Raw genomic sequence first — 11,540 nt, 5'->3', positions numbered from 1 at the left:
TCTGCAGCATGGCTTGTATCCCAGAAAGGTGGTACAGGTCACCCCAGCTTCCTCCCTGCAGGAGGTGGGATGGAAAGAACCTGGTCCCTACCAGCACTGTGACTTCAATCAGCCCTGCTTCCCCTCATGCTGGAGGCAGAGTTAAAATGGTGGTTATCAGCCTCCTTCCAACTTTGACAGGTTCAAAGATGAGCTGTTCTTAGGATTTTACTTTAGCCCACTGAATTTACCAATCAGTAGCTGAATAGGGTGCCACACTGTGTCTTCTCCCCCATTTGGGAAATCGGTGCCTCCAATTCCAGCCACAGAACAGTTCCCTAAGTGGCTTTGCCATGGGCACAGGCCTCCATGGTATGGAGCGCCCTACTCACAAATCTCAGCAGAGGGGCAATCTTCTCCTTCTATACTTTCAAGGATGTTGCAGGATGCTCTCTGGTCTCCTGCACCCCCCTCCCCAAAGTGCCTTAGTTAGCTTTGGGTGCTTACTAAGTGCCCTGTATTATGAGCTGACTCTTAGAACTCAGCCACCATCTTGGCTTCCCTCCACACTGTTCTTTTTTTTTTTTTTTTTTTGCTTGTTTTGCTTTTGTTGGTTTGTTTTTTCACTCTTTCTCCTCTGCAGTTTGTTCCCCTTCCAGAGAATCAGAAAATGGGAACTAGAAATAGACAAATAAGGAGTCCAATTCCACTTGTGTGAACCTGGATGAATCAGTTTACTTGTTAGTCTCAATTTTCTTGGGGATAATTTTTAATTTATAGGGGTGTTTGAAAAGAAAGTGTACAGAAAGTCCATCACATGCCTAGAACATAAGAAGCATTTAATAAATATAATTTCTCTTCCCTACTCTTTTGCTTCTCATTCTTCAACTTGATACTGAAGAGAGAATATACCTACTGGTATTTATCCAGAACTTACAGTTTTTTTTGCAGTGTTCCCACATCTCTTTTATTGCTATACTCACAAACGTGTCACACATAACTCAATGATAAATTTCTCAATTCATAGTTGTCTTGGATATGTTTAAAACCAGTTAAATACTTTAAACATAGCAAAAGGAAGGAGTTTTTAGGGAAATAACCAGTAGGATTATTATTAAAATTTCTCTGCTTCCTAATCTAACTTCCAATATTCAGTTACATTTTTCTGATGATGCATACAATTTCAGAAATTCATATTTCTCTTTCTAAAGTCTTAATATATTTTAACTGTTGGACAAAGAAAAAAAGGAGAGAAAGAAAGAAAACTTTATTTTACTCTCTAAACCAGTTCTCATTCTATAGGGTAAAAAATATATATTTCTTAAAATAACAAAATTATCTATAGCCTCATCTTAAATGAATTGAGTAAACCACTTCCAATATTTGTAGAAGAAAAGATGAGTTTTAATTCTTAAATTATACAGAAATAACATAAACATTTATTTAGGATTTCAATGGACAAAACAAGTTCCAAGATTGATTTTTCATATGGTGGCTATAATTGGTACCAAAAACTAGAAAATGCAATACCGATTCTCAGATATCCCACCTCATAAATTGTAAAGCAATTCACTAGTCTTTAATGTTAAAATTTTCTTAAAAAAAAACCAAAACACCAGTATCTGAGAGAAGCTGTTATAAAAAGTAATGAACTATATCTGAATTAAAAACTAAGAAAATTTGAAGGTGAAAATGTGTTTTTTAAAAAATCTTTCATTTTAAATAAAAAAAAATTACCTAGAGATTTTACACTTTTCTGTATATCAGATGTTTTCACTAGGCTATGAATATTCTTATGTAGACAGGCAAATGAGTACTGAATACACAATACATCTCTCCTATAGAATGTATTTAAATTATCAGTTAAGAACAAAACACCCTTAATTAAATCCAATAAATTCAGGTGTCCTTCTATAATTACTATCCATTTTTTAAAAAATGAAAAATAACCAGACCTGTCCATTGGGACTCATGTAATCATGGATTTTAATATGAGTAAGCCATCATTTGATGTTCCAATAAGAAAACATTTTTCAGTTAAAGAGCTTTAAGGTTTCTTAAGTAGCATCTCTTGAATAATAACTCAGTGAACAGTGTTAATTATGAACTTTTCTTTTTTCAGGTAGATGTATATTTCTCATCTATTGAGAGGTTCTGAGAACAGGTTGGTATCTTTTTCTTAATCATTCTTCTCACATAATAGTGCAAAGTTGTCCCCTTGGTAGACTACACACTGAGTGAGATTGGATGTGGTTTGGTTTCTAATCTTTAGCTTCTCTCCAGCATAAAAAAGTACCTTTCACAGGCAAGAAAATACATTGTACATAGGAAATTGTGTTTGATATAGAAGCAGTGGCAATGGTGACAAGGATGAAAAATGGAAAAGATCTATTTTACCAGATTTAATTATTTTTGGGGAGGGGTCAGGGCATATATGTGTAAGGAAACAAGTAAGGGGACAGAGAGCAGCAAGCAGACAGTGAAGTCGCTTTGGGAAACAAAACTGACAGGCTCTGAGGCCACATCAGAAGACTTGGTTTGGTTTTCAAATAAAATATTTATATTTTCTATAACTTTCCCCTGTATTACTAGAGCAGTGAAAAGAAGAATTCGAATTTAAAATAAATTTCCTGCATGTGAATGAAGTTCAAATGCCAAGTATAGGTCAAGGTTTTAGCAAGATTAAAGCTGATACCTGGAGACAAGCAATGACAAATTCCAGGAAAACAAAACGGAGAGGGATGGGCTAACAGAAGTGATAGAGCAGAATTTAATACGAATGAAATGTAGACTGAAAAAAGTCTTTCTTATCAATTTTATCCTCCAGATTTTTCATGCTTTCACAAGATTTATGAGATCCTCTTTTTATGCCCCCTGAAAAGTCAAGGCCCCCTCATGTTTCAGTCTCATTCTGAAATACTGTATTAGTTTTCTATTGCCACCATAATAAATTACCCAAAACTTAATGGTTTAAAAACACAATTTAAAAAAAAATTTCACTGCTCTGTAGGTCAGAAATCTGAGTGCACTTGGCTAGTTTCTCATTCCAGGTCTTATGGGGCCTAAATCAAGGCGTCAGCCAGTGGGGCTCTTGTTGAGAGACTCTGGGGAAGAATCTGCTTCTGAGTTCATGCAGATTATTGGCAGAATATAGTTCCATGCAGTTGTAGGATTGCTATTACTTTTTCCTTGCTGGTGTCAGCTGAAGGCTGCCTTCAGCTCCCAGGGGCCTCTCTCCAGTCTTCCCTCTCGGCCTCTACATTTCAAAATTAGCCGTGGCACATCAAATCCTTCTCACTTAGAAGCTCTCCAATTTTGACTTTTGCTGCATCTCTCTTGTTCCAGCTGGGGAAAGGTCTCTGCTTTTAAGGGCTCATGTAGTTAGATTGGGCCCGCCTGAAAAATCCGGGATACATTTCTCATCTTAAAGTAATTCTGTGGAGTAGGTGTAGCTTCATGTTTCAGTGCCGGCTTCACACCTATGAGGCCCCAGCTTCAATCCTAGTACCACATTCTAATTATATCCATAAAGTCTCCTTTGCCATATTTACATGTTCCAGGAATTAGACATCTTTGGGGAACTCTGCCTACCACAAATACTAATTGGTAATAATTTATTTATTGGCTATTGAAATTCAGACTCTCTTGTCTTTTGTTAAACATTCACTCTCTGGGCTGAAGCACAACAATAAGGGAAAACTGAGACCTTTACAAATGAAAATCATAGTAGGTAAGAGGAATACCAGAAATCATTGGTTGTTCAGGTTAATGTGCATTTTATTTTCCCAGGATTGTAGATCTTGTATTAAGGTCTCCCAACCCCGCCCTCCCTTTTTTTTCTGAGGTACTGGGGCTGCGGGCTGAGGATTGAGCCTGGGAACTTGTATGTGGGAGGCAGGTGTTCAACCACTTTGAGCCACACCTACTCCCCAATATTGTGTTTTGACTTCTTTGAAAAAAATTGAGGTATGTTTTAGACACAGTGAAATGCACAGATCTTAAATTATATAGTTGGATGACTTTTGAGGAAAGCATGCATTTGAGTAGCTCATTCCCCAATCAAGATACCGAACATTTTTATCACCCAAGATATTTCTCATGACACATTCTAGTCAGCTCCCATCAGCCCTCAACCAGTGTTCTGATTTCTGACATTATACAGTAGATGGTTTTGCCAATTTTAATGCTTTATATGAATAAGCTTATACAGTATGTACTTTTTGTGTCTGACTTATTTTGCTCAGCATATTTTGGAGATTCTTCCATACCATTGCACGTGTTAGTAGTTCTGTTGCAGAATTTCAGAGAGGTTCAATTATTTGCATATAGAAAGGCCAGGACTCAGGAATGATTTTGAGAAGGAAAAATGGTTTATTTATTTATTTATTTATTTATTTATTTATTTATTTTTTATTGACTTTGTAATAATATTACATTAAAAATATATATGTGAGGTCCCATTCAACCCCACCCCCCCACCCCCCCTCTCCCCCCCCACCAACACTCGTTCCCATCATCATGACACATCCATTGGATTTGGTAAGTACATCTTTGGGCACCTCTGCACCTCATAGACAATGGTTCACATCATGGCCCATACTCTCCTCTATTCCATCCAGTGGGCCCTGTGAGGATCCACGATGTCCGGTGATCACCCCCGAGGCGCCATCCAGGGCAGCTCCACGTCCCAAATACGCCCCCACCTCTCATCTCTTCCTGCCCTTCCCCATACCCATCGTCCACCATGTCCACTTTTCCCAATCCAATGCCACCTCTTCTATGTGGACATTGGATTGGTTGTGTCCATTGCACCTCTATGTCAAGAGGAGGCTCAGATTCCACATGGATGCTGGCTGCCATCCTCCCATTTTCAGTTGTAATCACTCTAGGCTCCATGGTGTGGTGATTGTCCTTCTTCAACTCCATCTTAGCTGAGTGTGGTAAGTCCAATAAATCAGATTGTAGTTGCTGGAGTCTGTTGAGGCTCAGGACCTGGCTATCACATTATCAGTCCAGAGATTCAAATCCCCTAACTATATCTTAAACCCCAACGTTAACTGCACCTCCAGCAGATTAGTATGAAAGTCTTATGAAGGGAGATCCCATCTGAGTCCAGATTCATCACACATAAACACCATTTCCAGAGAGGGGCCATCTGCCCTGGTAGTAAACCCCATCGGCCATGACCATAACTCTCATGGGTCTCTTTAGCCTTCATAGGAACCAATATCTGGGGGTTGTATCTGCTTTATCTGTCTCTCTGACTCTGCTCAGTTGTGCATGAGGGCAATCCTTCTGCCAGCCTCCAGACTCTTTTTTAGAAACTCGTAGCCATATAGACTCATTTCTCCTTTCCATTTCCCCCTTACTTTAGGTCAAACAGCATTTTAAAGTCATGTTGTTTTATGTAGACATGGATATTCTGCTGATCCGCATTGAACCTTCCATATAAGGTCCTTTTCCAGTTGCATCATCAGTTGGTATTTGATAGTGGTCCCTCGTTGCCAGGGAGGCTCATCCCCGGGTGTCATGTCCCACGCTGGAGGGAAGGCATTGCATTTACATGCTGAGTTTGGCTTCGAGACTGGACACATTTGAGTAACATGAAGGCTGACAGGAGGAAATTCCCAGGCACAATGTTGCTCTAGGCCTTGTTCTTATTTTAGGTTTATCAGCTCACAAGCATAGTCATTAGCATCAGGGGCTCACTGTTGAACCCTCACTCCCTCCCGGTCCCCGCCGCTGTACCTGGGAGACTATCGCTGCTCCCCTAGGGACCACGACAGAGCACCACTGGCCAGGAACCCAGTACCCCCCCTGCTGGGTTTTTAATTGTTGCCACTATGAGTATATCCAATCATTACCATGCACCCTGGACATATGTTCTGTACAGCTCCCTGTCAGCCATATATCACCTGTCATTGGTATCCCATACCAGTATCCCTCCATTGCCATTGTTGAAACACTCTGTGATCCAGAACTCCCCGAAATTTGAAGCCCAATATAATGTCATGGTCCCTTACTAGGGAATGGCATATAGCGATGGGTTTAAAGGATAGATAAAGAACTTGGATAAAGTTAGATAAAGAACTTAGATAAAGAATGTTGACTTGAAAAAATTCCACATCCTATCCTTTTTTTTTTCCCCCCCCCCCCCTAATTATTCAGCGTTTCTTCGTAGGAGTCCTAGACCACAGCAATGCATATATATAATATACAACACTCCCATACATTCACCACAACACCTTTTTCCTTCCACATCGATACTCTTACACCCTATTCACATCATATTTACTTAAGGTGATGTACAGAGTCTGAGATATTAGCTTTCTAACATGGTAATATCTGTGCTTTCATTATGGTGCATACTTTAGGATACACAGTTCTTTACATTTTTAGTTCTCCTATGTTTTACATTATGGTTTACATTATCAGTCTGTCGTCTCCTATATGTTATGGTGTAATATTACATGTTTTATATCCATCCTTGTGTACTCTCAAGAAACTCCTCCCTTGCCCCCCATTTACTTTGGTTCCACACATTTAACGTCCATTTTCCCTTCCACCTTGGTGCCCACAGTGACAGTCAACCTCCGTTTCCTGAGGAGCCACTTCCAGAGATAGATGGAATAGTGTTTAGGGCCTAACTTGCTCATCTGCCCCAATGCCCTGGGAGCCACCCTTTCTCTCGAGGGATAGAGTTCCCTCTATTTGGTGGCATTAGTCCTCCCCAGGATGTGGGTCCACCCCCACTCTCACTACTTGGGATTCTACCCCATGGTGTCACCCACTCTGGCAGAATGAGCATTTAGACATTCCCCAGGAGCCCGTCCTGCATCAGACCCTCCCCTCCGAGCATTCTAAACAGGTAACCCTCTTTATTATATTTTGATATTGAAAAATGGTTTATTGACAGCCGGCTGGACTCGGGAATTTTCTGTTTCAAACCTGAGCCCCGAACAAGAATTTTGAGTTCCTTGTATACAGAGAGGAAGGGTCAAATTGTTCTTTGTTTCAGTGCTCAATAGGCTTGAATTAGCATATATTGTCTACATCCTAGGTAAGCTTTTAGCATGGACCTTATACATTCTAGATAAGCTTTTAGCACATTTGGTTTGCATTTTCCTTGAATATTTAAAGTTTATAGAGTTTGCATTGCTAAACTGTTTCCTGGGACTGGAGTTGTTGCCATGGTCACAAAGGGCAGGACTGCAGCTTCTTACTGTCCCATACCCACTGTGACCTACAAGTCACAGACAGCTTAGGTTATCTACAAAGAGATGAAGAGCCTCCCACCCATAGCCCACATCAGTTCATTACTTTTTATTGTTGTATTTATGAGTAGTTTTCAGTTCTTTGAATACATCACCCCTTTCATCCATTCTCCTGTTTTCCTGGTTTCATAACTAGCTCAAGCAAATTGTCATAAATAAACCCTTATCCAATTTTTTTGTTTCTTCCTTCTCTTTTTTTTCTCCTTTGCCCTTTGAAGGGTATTCTCAAGTTCTTTTTCAACATCTATAAAGACTGATAAGTGAGAAATGGAGAGCAAAAGTAATCCCAAGAAGTCATAGAGTTCCTAAAACTCATGGCAGCTCATGTCTCAAAAAGAAGGTGAAAGAGTTTATATTTTAGAAAACATAACCTTGGCTATATTAGGTTCTCAGATATGGAAATTACTAATCAGAATATTAGTCTAAAGCTAGAAGATAAGAATAATAATATTGTTTATTTCCTACTGAATCCTTTTACTCTTTGCTGTTGACATTGTTGCTTAAGGAAAATAAATCTACACTTGTGCCTCCCTTCCACTCCCAGTGATTTGTAACACAAATTAGTAATAGGTCAATTAAGAACCAGGCCAAAACTTCATTCTCCTTTAAAGTTCTATTCTATTGATAATTGACACTTAACTGACAACCATTTCTTTCATACAAAGCTTTAACAAAACCTGAAATTTGCATTGATTATGTGGCAGAATATGAGGAAATAATGTTAATGGTAATTCAGATGGGCTTCTTTGAAAAGATTTTTCAGTTTTCTATCCTATTATGGTCAGAAGACTTTTAAAACCTTGGGTAAAGACTGTAATTTCTTTCATTTGAGAATATAAGCAATTCCGCTCCCCCCCCAATTGGAAAAAGAAGGAAATCCAATACATCATGGAATAGACCTCAACAAAGTCTTTGACCAAATGAGCTCTGTGTTATTTCAAAATGCTCTTTGATAAGCCCTGAAGGTTTCCTGTATCCATTACTGGAAAGAATAGACAACACTCCTTGATAATACTCTCCAATTCCAAGGTATTTCCATGCATTGACAGCTGGTAAATATTTTAAAATTTGCCATGGTGCTTGTGGTACTGAAGTAATGTTTGAAGCTTTTCTAAATAGATCAAGAATTGCCTCTATTGTCCCTGTAAGCACTACTGTTGTGGAATTTAAGAGAAGTTCAATTATTTGAGTATAGAGAGGCCAGGACTCAGCAATGATTTTGAGAAGGAAAAATGGTTTATTGACGGCCGGCCGGACTCGGGAGCTTTCAGTTTGAATCCCGAGCCCTGAACAAGATTTTCAAACGTCTTTTATACAGAGAGGAAAGGCCAAATGGTCCCTTTGTTTCAGTTCTCAATAGGCTTCAATTAGCATATATCTTCCACATCTTAGGTAAGCTTTTAGCATGGACTCCAGACATTCTAGATAAGCCTTTGGCACATTTGGTTTTTGCATTTCCCCTAAATACTTAAAGTTTATAGCCCCCGCATTGTTAAACATTTCCTGGGACTGGAGCCGCTGCCAGTCCCCAAGGGCAGGACTGCAGCCCCCCACCGTTCCACACCCACAAGTCAAACAACTTAGTTATCTCTGAAGAGACAAAGAGCCCTCCACCCATAGCCCACATCATTCCCCCCTTTCTGCCAAAGTTTAACTTGCTAAGCTTTGGCATAATTATTGTTGGAGCTATGAGGTGGATGGCTGTTTGTTGTCTTGATTGATTATTTATCAGTCTTTAGTACAGCATCCAGGACTGTTTTTAGAAGTTTAGAACTTTTCATTCTGGACAGCAGAATCTTGGGCAGGGGCCTCCCGCAGTTATTCTGCTGCCACTGGCACTCACGTGGATTTCCAGTCAGGTTCCAGATCCATCTATTACTTTTATTTAAAAGAGTTTACACCTTTAATTTAAAAGGGGTGCTGAAGGGAGATGATCTCTTTTCTGTAACTGCTTCCTGCTGGCCATGGGCTGTAGTCATTGCCTAATAAGGTGTAAAAACTCTTTAATTTATTCTAACTGGAGGAAGATGGATCTGGCATTCTGTACGAAGTTGGATGAAGTTTTCATATGGTTAATAAGATGTTCACTCTGAAAGAAACAAACTTAATTAAAAATTTGGAATACCCGTTTTTAAAAGAGGACACATTGGATTACAGAGATAGACAAGGTTAGATGCCTATAAAGATGGCATTCCTTAAAAGCTGGTGGGAACAGCATATATATTCTTTTTTAAGTTATCCATCTTTAGAGAGAAATTGCAACAGACACTTAGCTTTGTCTGAAGACACATTCCAAGCTGTTCAATGATTGACACTCATTCGCTCTGTCAGATGCTCCTGGTGAACTGGCACTCCTTGGGCAACTGGCTTCACTCAGGATTAGAACACTAATTTGGAAATACTCTTAGTTTTCACCTGTGGGAGTGATCAGAACTACAGAATAAAGATTTTTACACCTTGGTTTTCATTGTACAATTTCTAGCAATTTTGACTTGTTCAATAGGTGACTCACCATCAGCAAGCAAGCCTCACTTTTGCTACACAGCAGAGTACAGCAGAATATAGAAGTTGACTGAGACTGGCTGAGACTGCCACCTTATTCTATAGACATGTTATTAACTGTTTAGAAAATGATTTTACCAGGAATTTAACATGTCTAATATACTTCTGCACTTGATCCAAAATAGAAAAGATAACATTACAATTATTAGGCATATATTTAGTACAGGATAAAAGTACAGCACTTAATATTAACTAATGTATTACTTAATGCATAAGGATTCAGAGTTGCAATTATTAGTTTTGAGTTTCAGGTTTGTAATACTTTACATGTTATCTCTCCATGAGAGCAGGCCATAATGCCAATTGTGTTTAAGTTTTACTTACAGTATCCTGGTATCATGGCTCCACTTAGCATGTTCTTCAACGCAGTGAGCAAGTTGCAGCATCCTTCATCTTAGAGAGATTTTCCAGTATTCTACTAGCCTGGTGCATAGTGCTCTCTGGCACCATGGAACAGTGCCAGTCTGGAGGCGATATCCATTGTACACTTGGCTGTACCGAGTCATTATTGGCTGCAGGAGCTTGAAACTGCAATATAGTTTCCATCAACTTCAGGAGCAGAACCAGAGACTGATATAGCACATATTTTTAATTGAGGGGTCAGTGACCAGACTAGCCAATAACTCACATGGAGAGGCCACCTGTAATGTATACAAGGCCTGGTTCGAATGCACAAGAGTTTGACAATGTTAAAGTTTATTCCTTGTTTTATATATATTTTAAACAACTTAACGCAATACATATATCAAATGACTATTTACTTACACAATTTTACTATGAAGATAACAGTAGGTACTTTACTTTAGTAATAGAGGAAAAATATTATTTTTCATTGTTAGAATGAAAACAGAATATTTCCAATAGAATTAAGACAACTTTTTATTACCATTTACTTAAATGTGTATTTTGCAGTGGCCTTCAGACAGGTTTATTATCATGAAGTTATTTCTGCTACCAATACCAATCTAAGTTTCTTTAGTTAACAATGACTTCTACAACTAGAATTATTTAAACATTTTCAGTTTGGAAGATGTTTTACAAACTCTTTATAATTGACTATAACCGCATTGACTAGACACCTCATGTTTAAATAAACTTACTAAATTACAATTACCAATGAAAGAAATTTACTATTTAAGAGAGCATATCTACAATCTTTTTCCTTTAGCCTAATTTCACCAATGTGAACTTACAATTTTCATTACTCTAAAGATTTCGTACATAATGTTAATTTAGTTTATAAATTAACTATGGGAGATTACACTCAAGTTAAATAAAATTGAAACCATAATAGTTTATGCAAGGAATGTTCTCTTTTTCCCTTACAGGAAGCTAAAAACTTCTTTTCTTTAAGTTATGAAAATTATTAATTTAAAAGCATAACTGACTAACAGGTTTTAAAACACATGCATACTGACTACCAGGTTTTAAAACACATTACACAATGACTTAATTTTTTAAAAATCATAACCCAGGAAAGATCTCTCCATAGTTTTTATGGACTTTCCTTTACTTACTGAAATTTGTTAATAGAGCCACTAATTACCTTTATTTCGTTGGAAAGAAATCTTCTGGAAGAATTAAGGCTCACCAGATTGTGGAGAAGAAAATAATTTATTCTCAATCTTGCAAGAAGGGGTGCAGAGCCAGATATGGCTGGTGCCACGAACAAAGAAAAATGACACAATTTATACCCCTAAGCCTAGCATGCAAGCTCTTCCTGTT

This window comes from Dasypus novemcinctus, chromosome 3 (genome assembly GCF_030445035.2).
Source record: "Dasypus novemcinctus isolate mDasNov1 chromosome 3, mDasNov1.1.hap2, whole genome shotgun sequence".
Lineage (NCBI taxonomy): Eukaryota > Metazoa > Chordata > Mammalia > Cingulata > Dasypodidae > Dasypus > Dasypus novemcinctus.
The sequence above is the reverse complement of the archived record's forward strand: the minus strand, read 5'-3'. Positions refer to the sequence as shown.